Genomic DNA, 12,922 nt, shown 5'->3' on the forward strand with positions numbered 1-12,922 from the left:
CACGGGCCGAGGCGGAGGATTAGCAGCAATCTTCCATTCCAGCTTATTAATTAATCAAAAACCCAGACAGAGCTTTAATTCATTTGAAAGCTTGACTCTTAGTCTTGTCCATCCAAATTGGAAGTCCCAAAAACCAGTTTTATTTGTTATTATCTATCGTCCACCTGGTCGTTACTGTGAGTTTCTCTGTGAATTTTCAGACCTTTTGTCTGACTTAGTGCTTAGCTCAGAAAAGATAATTATAGTGGGCAATTTTAACATCCACACAGATGCTGAGAATGACAGCCTCAACACTGCATTTAATCTATTATTACACTCAATTGGCTTTGCTCAAAATGTAAATGAGTCCACCCACCACTTTAATCATATCTTAGATCTTGTTCTGACTTATGGTATGGAAATAAAAGACTTAACAGTATTCCCTGAAAACTCCCTTCTGTCTGATCATTTCTTAATAACATTTACATTTACTCTGATGGACTACCCAGCAGTGGGGAATAAGTTTCATTACACTAGAAGCCTTTCAGAAAGCGCTGTAACTAGGTTTAAGGATATGATTCCTTCTTTATGTTCTCTAATGCCATATACCAACACAGTGCAGAGTAGCTACCTAAACTCTGTAAGTGAGATAGAGTATCTCGTCAATAGTTTTACATCCTCATTGAAGACAACTTTGGATGCTGTAGCTCCTCTGAAAAAGAGAGCTTTAAATCAGAAGTGCCTGACTCCGTGGTATAACTCACAAACTCGCAGCTTAAAGCAGATAACCCATAAGTTGGAGAGGAAATGACGTCTCACTAATTTAGAAGATCTTCACTTAGCCTGGAAAAAGAGTCTGTTGCTCTATAAAAAAAGCCCTCCGTAAAGCTAGGACATCTTACTACTCATCACTAATTGAAGAAAATAAGAACAACCCCAGGTTTCTTTCCAGCACTGTAGCCAGGCTGACAAAGAGTCAGAGCTCTGAGCCGAGTATTCCTTTAACTTTAACTAGTAATGACTTCATGACTTTCTTTGCTAATAAAATTTTAACTATTAGAGAAAAAAATTACTCATAACCATCCCAAAGACGTATCGTTATCTTTGGCTGCTTTCAGTGATGCCGGTATTTGGTTAGACTCTTTCTCTCCGATTGTTCTGTCTGAGTTATTTTCATTAGTTACTTCATCCAAACCATCAACATGTCTATTAGACCCCATTCCTACCAGGCTGCTCAAGGAAGCCCTACCATTATTTAATGCTTCGATCTTAAATATGATCAATCTATCTTTATTAGTTGGCTATGTACCACGGGCTTTTAAGGTGGCAGTAATTAAACCATTACTTAAAAAGCCATCACTTGACCCAGCTATCTTAGCTAATTATAGGCCAATCTCCAACCTTCCTTTTCTCTCAAAAATTCTTGAAAGGGTAGTTGTAAAACAGCTAACTGATCATCTGCAGAGGAATGGTCTATTTGAAGAGTTTCAGTCAGGTTTTAGAATTCATCATAGTACAGAAACAGCATTAGTGAAGGTTACAAATGATCTTCTTATGGCCTCAGACAGTGGACTCATCTCTGTGCTTGTTCTGTTAGACCTCAGTGCTGCTTTTGATACTGTTGACCATAAAATTTTATTACAGAGATTAGAGCATGCCATAGGTATTAAAGGCACTGCGCTGCGGTGGTTTGAATCATATTTATCTAATAGATTACAATTTGTTCATGTAAATGGGGAATCTTCTTCACAGACTAAGGTTAATTATGGAGTTCCACAAGGTTCTGTGCTAGGACCAATTTTATTCACTATATACATGCTTCCCTTAGGCAGTATTATTAGACGGCATTGCTTAAATTTTCATTGTTACGCAGATGATACCCAGCTTTATCTATCCATGAAGCCAGAGGACACACACCAATTAGCTAAACTGCAGGATTGTCTTACAGACATAAAGACATGGATGACCTCTAATTTCCTGCTTTTAAACTCAGATAAAACTGAAGTTACTGTACTTGGCCCCACAAATCTTAGAAACATGGTGTCTAACCAGATCCTTACTCTGGATGGCATTACCCTGACCTCCAGTAATACTGTGAGAAATCTTGGAGTCATTTTTGATCAGGACGTCATTCAGTGCGCATATTAAACAAATATGTAGCACTGCTTTTTTGCATTTACGCAATATCTCTAAAATTAGAAAGGTCTTGTCTCAGAGTGATGCTGAAAACTAATTCATGCATTTATTTCCTCTAGGCTGGACTATTGTAATTCATTATTATCAGGTTGTCCTAAAAGTTCCCTGAAAAGCCTTCAGTTAATTCAAAATGCTGCAGCTAGAGTACTGACAGGGACTAGAAGGAGAGAGCATATCTCACCCATATTGGCCTCTCTTCATTGGCTTCCTGTTAATTCTAGAATAGAATTTAAAATTCTTCTTCTTACTTATAAGGTTTTGAATAATCAGGTCCCATCTTATCTTAGGGACCTCATAGTACCATATCACCCCAATAGAGCGCTTCGCTCTCAGACTGCAGGCTTACTTGTAGTTCCTAGGGTTTTTAAGAGTAGAATGGGAGGCAGAGCCTTCAGGCTCCTCTCCTGTGGAACCAGCTCCCAATTCAGATCAGGGAGACAGACACCCTCTCTACTTTTAAGATTAGGCTTAAAACTTTCCTTTTTGCTAAAGCTTAGAGTTAGGGCTGGATCAGGTGACCCTGAACCATCCCTTAGTTATGCTGCTATAGACTTAGACTGCTGGGGGGTTCACATGATGCACTGAGTGTTTCTTTCTCCTTTTGCTCTGTATGCACCACTCTGCATTTAATCATTAGTGATTGATCTCTGCTCCCCTCCACAGCATGTCTTTTTCCTGGTTCTCTCCCTCAGCCCCAACCAATCCCAGCAGAAGACTGCCCCTCCCTGAGCCTGGTTCTGCTGGAGGTTTCTTCCTGTTAAAAGGGAGTTTTTCCTTCCCACTGTCGCCAAGTGCTTGCTCACAGGGGGTCGTTTTGACCGTTGGGGTTTTTACGTAATTATTGTATGGCCTTGCCTTACAATATAAAGCACCTTGGGGCAACTGTTTGTTGTGATTTGGCGCTATATAAATAAAATTGATTGATTGATTGATTGAAGCGACACGAATGAAGTAATTTTGAGCGATTGGCGCATTTGTGGCGCGATATCTCATCGCCGTCTTCCCCAAGTTGAAAAATCTGAACTTTTTCGTCTTGTCGCGCCATGATGACCAATCAGGAACTGGATACGTAGTAACGTGGAGATGTCTGGAGTTTATATTTGATGTGGACATGTCCTGTCTCTGGCAGCCAGCCTGTGAGCAGGACTATGTCCCTTTTGTCCTTTATTTCACAATTATGACAAAGTTTGAGGGGAGAGCGAGCAGCAGCACCACAGCAGCGGCAGCATAACCACACCGGACCTGCTTCGAGTTGCTTCCTGTGGCGTCACGGCGATGCATCAGCATCTGCATCAGGTGCGCGCAGCAGGGGGCAGAGAGGAGGTGAGGATGCAGCCTGCAGGTTCTCTACACAGAGAAAGCAGAGTGCACAGTCTGGCTGCAGCCACACTGTGTACTTTGATTCCTCTTCTAGTTTATATTTGTTCTTTTGCTGAGCTGCAGGTCTGCGCTCTGAGTTCTGTTATAGTTTATCTTTCCTCCTTTGACCGCGTGCATGCGCGCGAACGAACCGTCCGTGAGTAAATGTGGAGATGTCTGGAGTTATAGATAGTAGATATGGTCATGTCCTGTGTCTGGCAATCAGTCTGTGAGCAGAACTTATGTCGTTTTAAACACTGTGATGAGAGAGTTTGAGGGGAGAACAAGGAACTAACTGCCTGCAGCCAGACAGTTTTTTTCTTTCGTTTAATTGGTCACACGTGCGCACATGAACGAACTGTCCGTGAGTGGACTGAAACCACTTAATTTCTGCGTCGAGCACAGGACGCAAACAATTTTTGGCGTCCGATTTGCTTCATCCTTTGTGTCCCTCGTGCTGTTATGGTGTCAAGCTGCTTGTCTCGGCACTGAGTTGCTTCCACGCGGCGGCGTCATGATGACACATGATGCAACTGGAAGCAGCCCCAGTGTGAAAGAGGCTTTACTGACTTTTGGTTGTGCAAGAAACTTTTTTTTGGTGCAAGTAATCTTTTTTGTTACTAGCACCAGTGCAAGTAGGTTAAAAAATATATGTATTTCGACCCCTAAATCTGGTGAGTTACCGTATTACAGTATTTCATGTCAAATTGTGTGACAAACATGATCTGATCTAATATTCTGTAGTGTTTGTAAAATGTGATGTAATTAATTAATTTAGCCTTTATTTTACCACAGTACGTAGATTTTAGGGCTGCTTATTAGCAGAAATCGAATACAGCATTCACAACCATGTGTTCATTACTAGTATATATTCATCTGCAACAACAACTTGATGTCTTTTCCTGAACTTAAAATGAGCCCTTCATATATATCTACATGAATGGGCCCCTCATGGAGGCTGCGATGTTGCAGCGCCATGTTTATACAGTAGCCCAAAAGGGCTGTACCTGCACCATCTGTCATATTTTCACAGTTGTTCCCCTATACACCGGCTCATGGTTGCTAGTATACAAACAATAAATGCTTATTAGTGTAATGGTAAGAATATTGGCATGACTTGAAATATTGAACATACCATTCAACAAGATGTCAGCTGAGTTGACTGGAAGGTCCCATTTTTCATCTATCCATCCATTTTCTATACCTGCATACTCCAGTTAAGGGTCATGGGAATGGAGCCTGTCCCAGCAGTCATAGGGCATGAGGCGGGGTACACCTTTGACAGGATGCCGTCTATCGCAGGGCCTCCCGTCTTTCAATGAATGAAAATATTCTAACCATTGCATGAATGGAAAATATTTGTTTTATGTGACACTTAAATAGATCAGCATTAGATAGTTTACTTGAAGTAAGACAGGTGTTTCTTATCAGAGTGGGAAATGGAGAACAGAGGGACTGAGCAGTTCACTGCATCCTGCACCCGACTCCGGTGACAGACCGCTGATTTCAGCAGCTGGAGCCGCTGAGGACTGAAGTGGTCGTTGGTTGGTATGGAACACGTCTGCCTTCTTCAGTGAAAGACTTTGTCCAGTTCTTCATCTGACAGAGCTTCAACAGCTGCTCAAGATGTCTGCACAAGCACTGCGAGTGCCGGATTTAGTTTCCTCATAGCATTTTTATGAAAAGCTAACTGACCTATGCAAGAGAACAAAACACATGGGAGAAAAATGCATGGTAAATAATACATTCATATACAATGGGAGAAATAACAAATGTCACGTAACATACAATCCACCAATCAAATATCAAGGATTTATGGGTCATACGCATTTGAGAACCCTCATTTTTGTGAAGTGGAGGATCATACATATTGCTCATCACTAGAGAAGGCAAGAGAGCACAAATCCTCATCACCAAAGAGGAAAAAACAAAGGGAAACAAAAGCGACTGATGCCACGTGGAACCACATGATAAGTTCTACAAACTGTAGCTTAAGAATTAGGAGTCTTTCAATTTTAAACCTTTCCTCACCTATGAAAAAACTGAATTTTGAAAGACAGTGTCCCACCATTACCAAAAGAAAAAACAAAAAGAAGCAAATGTTAAAATCAGACAACTGGTTAATAGTAGTACATGCAAGCTTTTTGAGTGTGCTGGATGTTTACAATCAATCACAAATATTTTGCTGATCATTATAAAGTTTAGATCATCTGTTTATCCCTACTGGTTGCACAGATATAGCAGAAAATTAGTTTTTCACCCCATGTTTTTGTTGACCTTCAGCTTTGTCCAGTCTTCTCCAAAGGTTAAGGAGGCCCAAGACATAACATTCCCACCAAGTTTGATGAAAATCTTGATCACTGACCTTTGTTGCACAGTGACTGTCAGATCAAAAACAAAGCTTCAACGCAACATCCACCACTGCGTGCACCAAAAATTATATTATCTTTCCAATGACCCACTGCCTAATCAAAGCTCACTGAAATGTGTTCACCACTTTGAGACCTTCTGACAAAGAAACCTACAGACAGATGAAAACACAACCTCTTCAACAGATTTAAGAATTGCAACTCTGAAACAAACAAGCTATTTCAAAGATCACCAGCAATTATACAACAGTAAAAATATAAAGACTATAGTTTACTCGCATAATATTAACGAATTTGAAAAAACAATTTTCTTTCACAGATAATGTACGACTCCATTAAACCAACTAATTTACTGACTTGATTAATTGGACGTTTCAAAATTGTGCTCTGTGCCAGTGTTGCCATAGTAACTGGAAGAGATTAGACTGTTGTTGAACTTTATGTCAGAGAAACTCAGCAGTGTGGTCAAACAACAGACCGAAATGCTTGGTCTATTAAAGGAGGTTTGTGAACTCAGGAAAATGATGCAGGAGAAAGATAATAAAATCAGACTACTCGAAAAACGAGTGGATGAACTCAAACAATATACCAAGATTAGAGCAGGAGCCCACAGGGGTCAGCCTAGCTGGAAAGGTAACAAAATTTGTTGTGCCCAGCAAGGATCTATGTACTTGGACAAACAATGAAACAGAAGTCTGTCGGTCCCCTGCTGGTGGGTGTGGTCCTCAGGGGCAGGATAATACACGGAAAATTTGAGCTAGCTTAGCTTTTGTAAGTAACAAAGAAAAGCAAGTCAAAATGTAATAAGCGTAATAAAGTGTATTAGAAATGACCAATGACAGTTTTTGGTGGTGGGGTACCCCTGCCAGACCTAAAAAAACGGGCACCAAATATCATGCTAGATCAGCTCGTTGGGGTAACAACTTGAAACCAACTTCAAATTTATCAGTAGGGCCCACTTTCACAGAAATGAGCAGTGACAGACATTTTCAGTGGTGGGGGTTCTGAGCCAGACACCTAAAAGTACCACACCCTGCAGCTGAGCTTGATCAGCTTATGGGGTAACAACTTCAAACCAACTTCAAATATATCAGTAAGGCCTAGTTTATCAGAAATAAGCAGTGACAGACAAATTCAGTGGTGGGGGTTCGAGCCAGACACCCTCCATGTCAGTAACTTTTTTTTTTTTCGTGAAATACCTGGTCAGTATGGATAAATCTAAACTTTTTTCTTAGCTTCAGCCCAACAATAGATATATCAACACATAACCCATCCAGTGAATCTCACATGACTAATGACAGAGGATATTTTCAAGCCTGGGTCAGTTGGCTTAGATAAATCACAAACATGTATACAACTGAATCTGTCTGGAATTTCCTGATTACTTCAAAACCCTAATTTAAGAAGCCAGATATTGAAGCTCTCTAAATCAAGAACACCAAATCCAGCTACCGTTCAGAATCTGAAGGAGTGTGCCCCAAACATTCCAGCACAGTTAGACCTGTTTTTTTTTTTAGAAATCTTCTAGGTGGCCTAACACCAAACCTTTGTGGGATGCATAAGGATGGTATTGACTGTAATGTGACTTCGATGGCATCCTATGCCATTTTTAATGTCACTAGAGGAACAGTCAAACCATGGAAGCACACTGCTTTGGGATCAGGGATAGCTTCACTTACTGGATCCAAGCTCATGCTGCAAATTTTGAACAGTTTAGGGCACAGTATAAGTTACAGCGAGGCAAAGGGTCTAGAGACAGAATTTGCTTTTTTGATGGAGTCGTGCGATCGCCATGCACCAGACGGTATAAAGTTGAATCCAGGCCTTGCAACAGCATCTGTGTGCGATAATGATGCCAATATGGAAACTTTGGAAGGAAAGGCAACCCTTCACACAACTGTCAGTCACACGCACCAGAATGTTTTGCCAGACATGACGGGCCCAACTACAAACGCAAGTGGCATTCGAGAGGGAAGGAATGGACGACAATTTGTAGAGGCTCCACGTGACATTGCACCATTCAGACAACCTCTGAAGAAAGCAATGTTTGTATGTAGCAGTGATGTAACCAACATTGATGAGACAAAGATCCAGCTGAAACCCCTCGACCTGTACTGGTTTTGGAGGCTCCAGGATGGAAACACACCCCTTCATTCTGGCTTCATCAGCTTGTATGTACAGGATCCATTACCGAAACAGTGCATATGGGATATGGACCCAATATCAAGATCACCCACCAACAATGATGTTGTGAGGGAGACCATGGTCAGGACCATGAGCACTGCCGAGGAGACGGGACAGCGATACCGAGGTAGTGACCTATGACTTAGCTGTTGCTTTGAAGGCTTACTCAATAAAAGAAATCGAAAGGCCACTCTTTGACAAATTGTTGATAATGCTTGGTAACTTTCATCTAGAACTTGCCTCTTCGGAGCAGTTGGTAATTTCATTTCAGAAAGTGGGATACAATATATCTTGACAGAGGCAGACATACAGGTGGAGGGATCAATGCTTGGATTCATAAAAGGGAAGTTCTACAATAGGTGCAGTCATATCCACGAACGTCTCACAAATGTTCTGAAGCAGAAGATGTACCAACGATTTCTCTTAGAGTGCCAGCAAATGAGTATGAGGGATTGCAGGAAGTGATGAAGAGTGTCCCCACCAATCCTGCTGAGATGGAAGAAGGACACCTTGAAAATCGTCATCTTGGAACATTTAAGAAAGTTCGAGGACTTGTTTCTGGAGGTGAGCAACAGCACAATTTTGGGGAATATACATGTTTCTCATCAATCACATCCACAGGGAGCTGCAAATGCATGATGTGAATGGCTACATCAGTGTCTTTCCAGCAGTGTTAGATGTGTTCTTTCCATCCAAATGCCAGATGGGGGACACTCGTCATTCAAAGATTGTTGACTGTGGACCCAGCCTTGTGAGACATTCTTCAAAAAGGAGCTTTTTCTGTCCAGAGAACCTCAAAGAATTACAGGAGATGTGCAGTTGATCTCTCTCGCAAGCAACCATCAATAGGGATTCCGCATCAAGTATGAGGGGCATTGTTTCTTTCCGGAACTCAGAAAACTGCATTGCGACGCAGGTCAGTCACCATGACACAAAGAGCTTTGGCTGTGACTGAACTTCAAGCACTCACCTGACATGAAATTAGTGAAGAGGCAACTGCGCAATGTCTGGCCTTCACGCATCAGAAAGGACAACAACCAATGAAATCCCTCAGTGAGAAGATTGATGAGTCTTGTAATCCTTTTTACAGTGGATGCGCCGACAAGCTTAGTTAATGTTGCGACTGGGTATGCAGTGTCCAAGACCACTGAGGACTACCTGCTGACAACTCTCCAACAGGGATCGGATGCCAGGGAAAATTTCAAAGAAGAGTAGAAAAGTAACAATGGACGTTTTCTCCAGCCAGTCAAAAAGACCAAGGTACAGAACTTCGCTGCTGAAAATGTCAAGAGGAAGGTCAAAGTACCAGTTTTGCAGAAACACATTACTAATGCTGAGAGCCTGCAAGATGCTTTCATCCATCTGACAGTGACACCTTTGCAATGTCCTTTCCTTCCCGATCATCTCGTATCCCCTGTCAATTGCACGCTATGATGGGTCGCATGTGAAGATGAACAAGGCAGCGCTGCTCAACAAGCTGGAGTCGAGTCCATATGGTTCTGTTTACTTTCCACAGGAGTATGCCCAGATCTTTGATGGTGGACTGCCGCAATATGTTGCAACTGAGCCAGGCTTAGTAAAAGGTTATTGCAAATCACGTTTTCTCATGGAAAGTGATGGGGTTTTAATCACTAAATGACTCCAGTAAATGACTCACTCCAGTTCTACATGCGAGGGGTTTAATGGAAATACATTACGGTCGGATGGGACATTTTATCTGATGTGAGTGAAAAATCTGCTGCACAAAATCCGTTACATATGATGTTTATTACATGCAAAACAATACAAAAACTTTGGGACTTTTTTGTCCCATGACTGTGAATATCTGGTTTATATGATGATGGTTTAGGTGACTTTTACTGTTCATGGGACTGAACAAATTTACCTCTCAAAGCTTTGATGATGTCACTTCCATCCCACACAGCTGACTATTTTCCCAAATTTTTCTTCTGTTCGGATTTGAAGGAAATCTGTACATCTTGAAGCCCTTCTTGTGTCTATTTGTGCCTCCAAATGCACAACAACCCGGCATTTTCAGCGAATAAATAAATAAAATAGCTGGATCTACATGCAGACACATTAACAGTGAATGCTATTTTGAACCCAAGATGGCACCATGAGTCACGTGACCAATTTTTTTCAACTCCTCATGTCACCACTCTCTCTATCAAGGTACTCTACTTTTGGGTGTCTGGCTCGGACCCCCCACCACTGAAAATGTCTGTCACTGCTCATTTCTGATAAAGTGGGCCCTACTGATAAATTTGAAGTTGGTTTCAACGAGCTGATCTGGCATGACTTTTGGTGCCCCCTTTTTTTTTTCTTTAGGTCTGGCAGGGGTACCCCACCACCAAAAACTATACACTATCATGCTTATTACATTTTGACTTGCTTTTCTTTGTTACTTATAAGAGCTAAGCTAGCTCAAATTTTCCATGTATTATCCTGCCCCTGAGGACCACACCCACCAGCAGGGGACCGGCAGACTTCCGTTTCTTTGTTTGTCCAAGTACATAGATCCTTGCTGGGCACAACAAATTTTGTTACCTTTCCAGGTAGGCTGACCCCTGTGGGCTCCCAGTCTAGACAGAGGATGTCATCGTAATGGGATTGAAAACCAAACATCAGACATACGCGAGGGCCGCAGCCGGGACCTGCAGCATAAGCGTGGAGGATGACACGCCGGGAGAAATCCACTCCCTGGAGCAGCAAATCATCCAGTTCTTCTCCTCAAATGACATCCACATTAGCAACAGTGACATTGCAGATTGTCATCCACTTCCGGAGGAAGCAAAAGTCATGATGGTAAGGGATCTTTCTGACTTGGATAACTTTAAGTAGTGGTTCCCAGCCTGGAAGACATTGCCACCTCTCGCTACCTCAGCAGAGCTGCCAGCATCGTCAAAGACACATCCCACCCCAGCAACCACCTGTTTGACCTACTACCCTCGGGCTGACAGTATAGGTCAATCAAAACTAGGACAAACAGGCTCTGGGACAGATTTCTCCCCAGACCGATCACTGCACAGAACAATAACAAATCACATTAATCTGCACTTTTCAAAGTTTCTTGTGCCGTATCTGTACCCATGTGCGACATTTTCTCGTGCAATATCATTCCACAGTTGTACATAATTTCTTGTTTTACATTTTATATTTTGTCCACATTTTATTTTTATTTGTACATATATTTAAATAATTTCTTTTGTTAAATGTTATCTTTTATTTGGCTAATAATTACTCGCACCTCAGAAAAGCACCTTTTGGAGTTGCACTCAAATCTTGTTGCAATATAAATTACAATGACAATAAAGGTAATTCTGATCCTGAAAATGTTTTCAAATGACTTTTTATCATTTACACTGAGTGACCTTACTTTTCCTTCTTTTCTTGTTATGGGGCAAACTCAGAAATCATTTTTCAGGACAATGCAATTAGACTTCATCCAGTTGCATTTTTCTGTCTATGGATTCTAATTATTATATGATGTCAACAGACTTTTTTCAATTTACCTCTGCACAGGAGCTCAATTTGAACTATGCTGAAAGTAAATATAACATATACAAAAACAAGTGAACTAACATTATGAGATCTTGTAAGAATCAGTACTATAGTGATTAAAAAAAAAAAAAAAAAAAACAATATTAAAGGAACTTGGAAGCTTTTAAAGGAAATCATCAAAAAGAAAAAAGGTGTTAAAGACTATCCATCTTACTTTTTACACAACTACAGACACAATCATTAAGGAAAATAAACCTATAGTTGACCACTTCAATGATTATTTTGTTAATGTGGGTAAAAATTTAGCTAATTCAATTGTGCCCCCTAAAATGTGTTCCTTGGCTAACAGCAAATCAATCAATACAATTTTGGATTCAATGTTTATTAAAGAAACGGATGAAAAGAAATAATTGACATAGTTCATAAATGAAAAGGTAAAAAGTCAGCTGACATTTATAATTTTTTTTGACATGTTTTTGATAAAGAAGATTATTGACTATCATTAAACCATTAACTTATATTTGTAATTTGTCATTAATGACTGGGAAATTTCCTTCGAAAATCAAAATAGCTAAAGTGATTCCACTGTTCAAATCTGGTGATAAACATGTCTTTTCAAACTACAGACCAATCTCACTGTTACAATTTTCAAAAATTTTGGAAAAGGTATTTGCAAAGAGGCTAAATGATTTTATAGCTAAACATCACATACTCAGTGAAAAGTGGTATGGATTCAGAAAGAATCAAACTACCTCATTGACTTTAATTGACTTTGTTGAACGAATAACAAATGCAATTGAGAATAACCCGTACACAGTAGGAGTTTTCTTTGATTTACAGAATGCTTTCGATACCATAGACCATACCTTACTATTGGATAAATTGCAGAAATATGGTATGAGAGGACTGGCTCATGACCAGATAGGCAGCTATCTACAAAACAGGTATCAGTGTGTCCATATTGGGGGAATGAACTCAGAATTTTTGAATCAAATCAAATCAAATCAATTTTATTTATATAGCGCCAAATCACAACAAACAGTTGCCCCAAGGCTCTTTATATTGTAAGGCAAAAGCCATACAATAATTACAGAAAAACTCCAACGGTCAAAACAACCCCCTGTGAGCAAGCACTTGGTGACAGTGGGAAGGAAAAACTCCCTTTTAACAGGAAGAAACCTCCAGCAGAACCAGGCTCAGGGAGGGGCAGTCTTCTGCTGGGACTGGTTGGGGCTGAGGGGAGAAAATCAGGGAAAAGACATCCTGTGGAAGAGAGCAGAGATCAATCACTAATGATTAAATGCAGAGTGGTGCATACAGAGCAAAAAGAGAAA

The 12,922-nt window shown here is 40.7% G+C and overlaps 1 long non-coding RNA gene across 1 annotated transcript; it reads right to left on the reverse strand.

Moving 5' to 3' along the window:
- Positions 1–1,362: 1,362 nt before the first annotated feature.
- Positions 1,363–12,575, reverse strand: LOC117509795. Its single transcript, XR_004560524.1, has 3 exons — positions 12,226–12,575; positions 10,244–10,251; positions 1,363–1,373 (listed from the first exon to the last, which is right to left on the reverse strand). It is a non-coding gene; the product is annotated as an uncharacterized LOC117509795 (long non-coding RNA).
- Positions 12,576–12,922: the final 347 nt, after the last annotated feature.

Source organism: Thalassophryne amazonica, chromosome 5, assembly GCF_902500255.1.
Source record: "Thalassophryne amazonica chromosome 5, fThaAma1.1, whole genome shotgun sequence".
NCBI lineage: Eukaryota > Metazoa > Chordata > Actinopteri > Batrachoidiformes > Batrachoididae > Thalassophryne > Thalassophryne amazonica.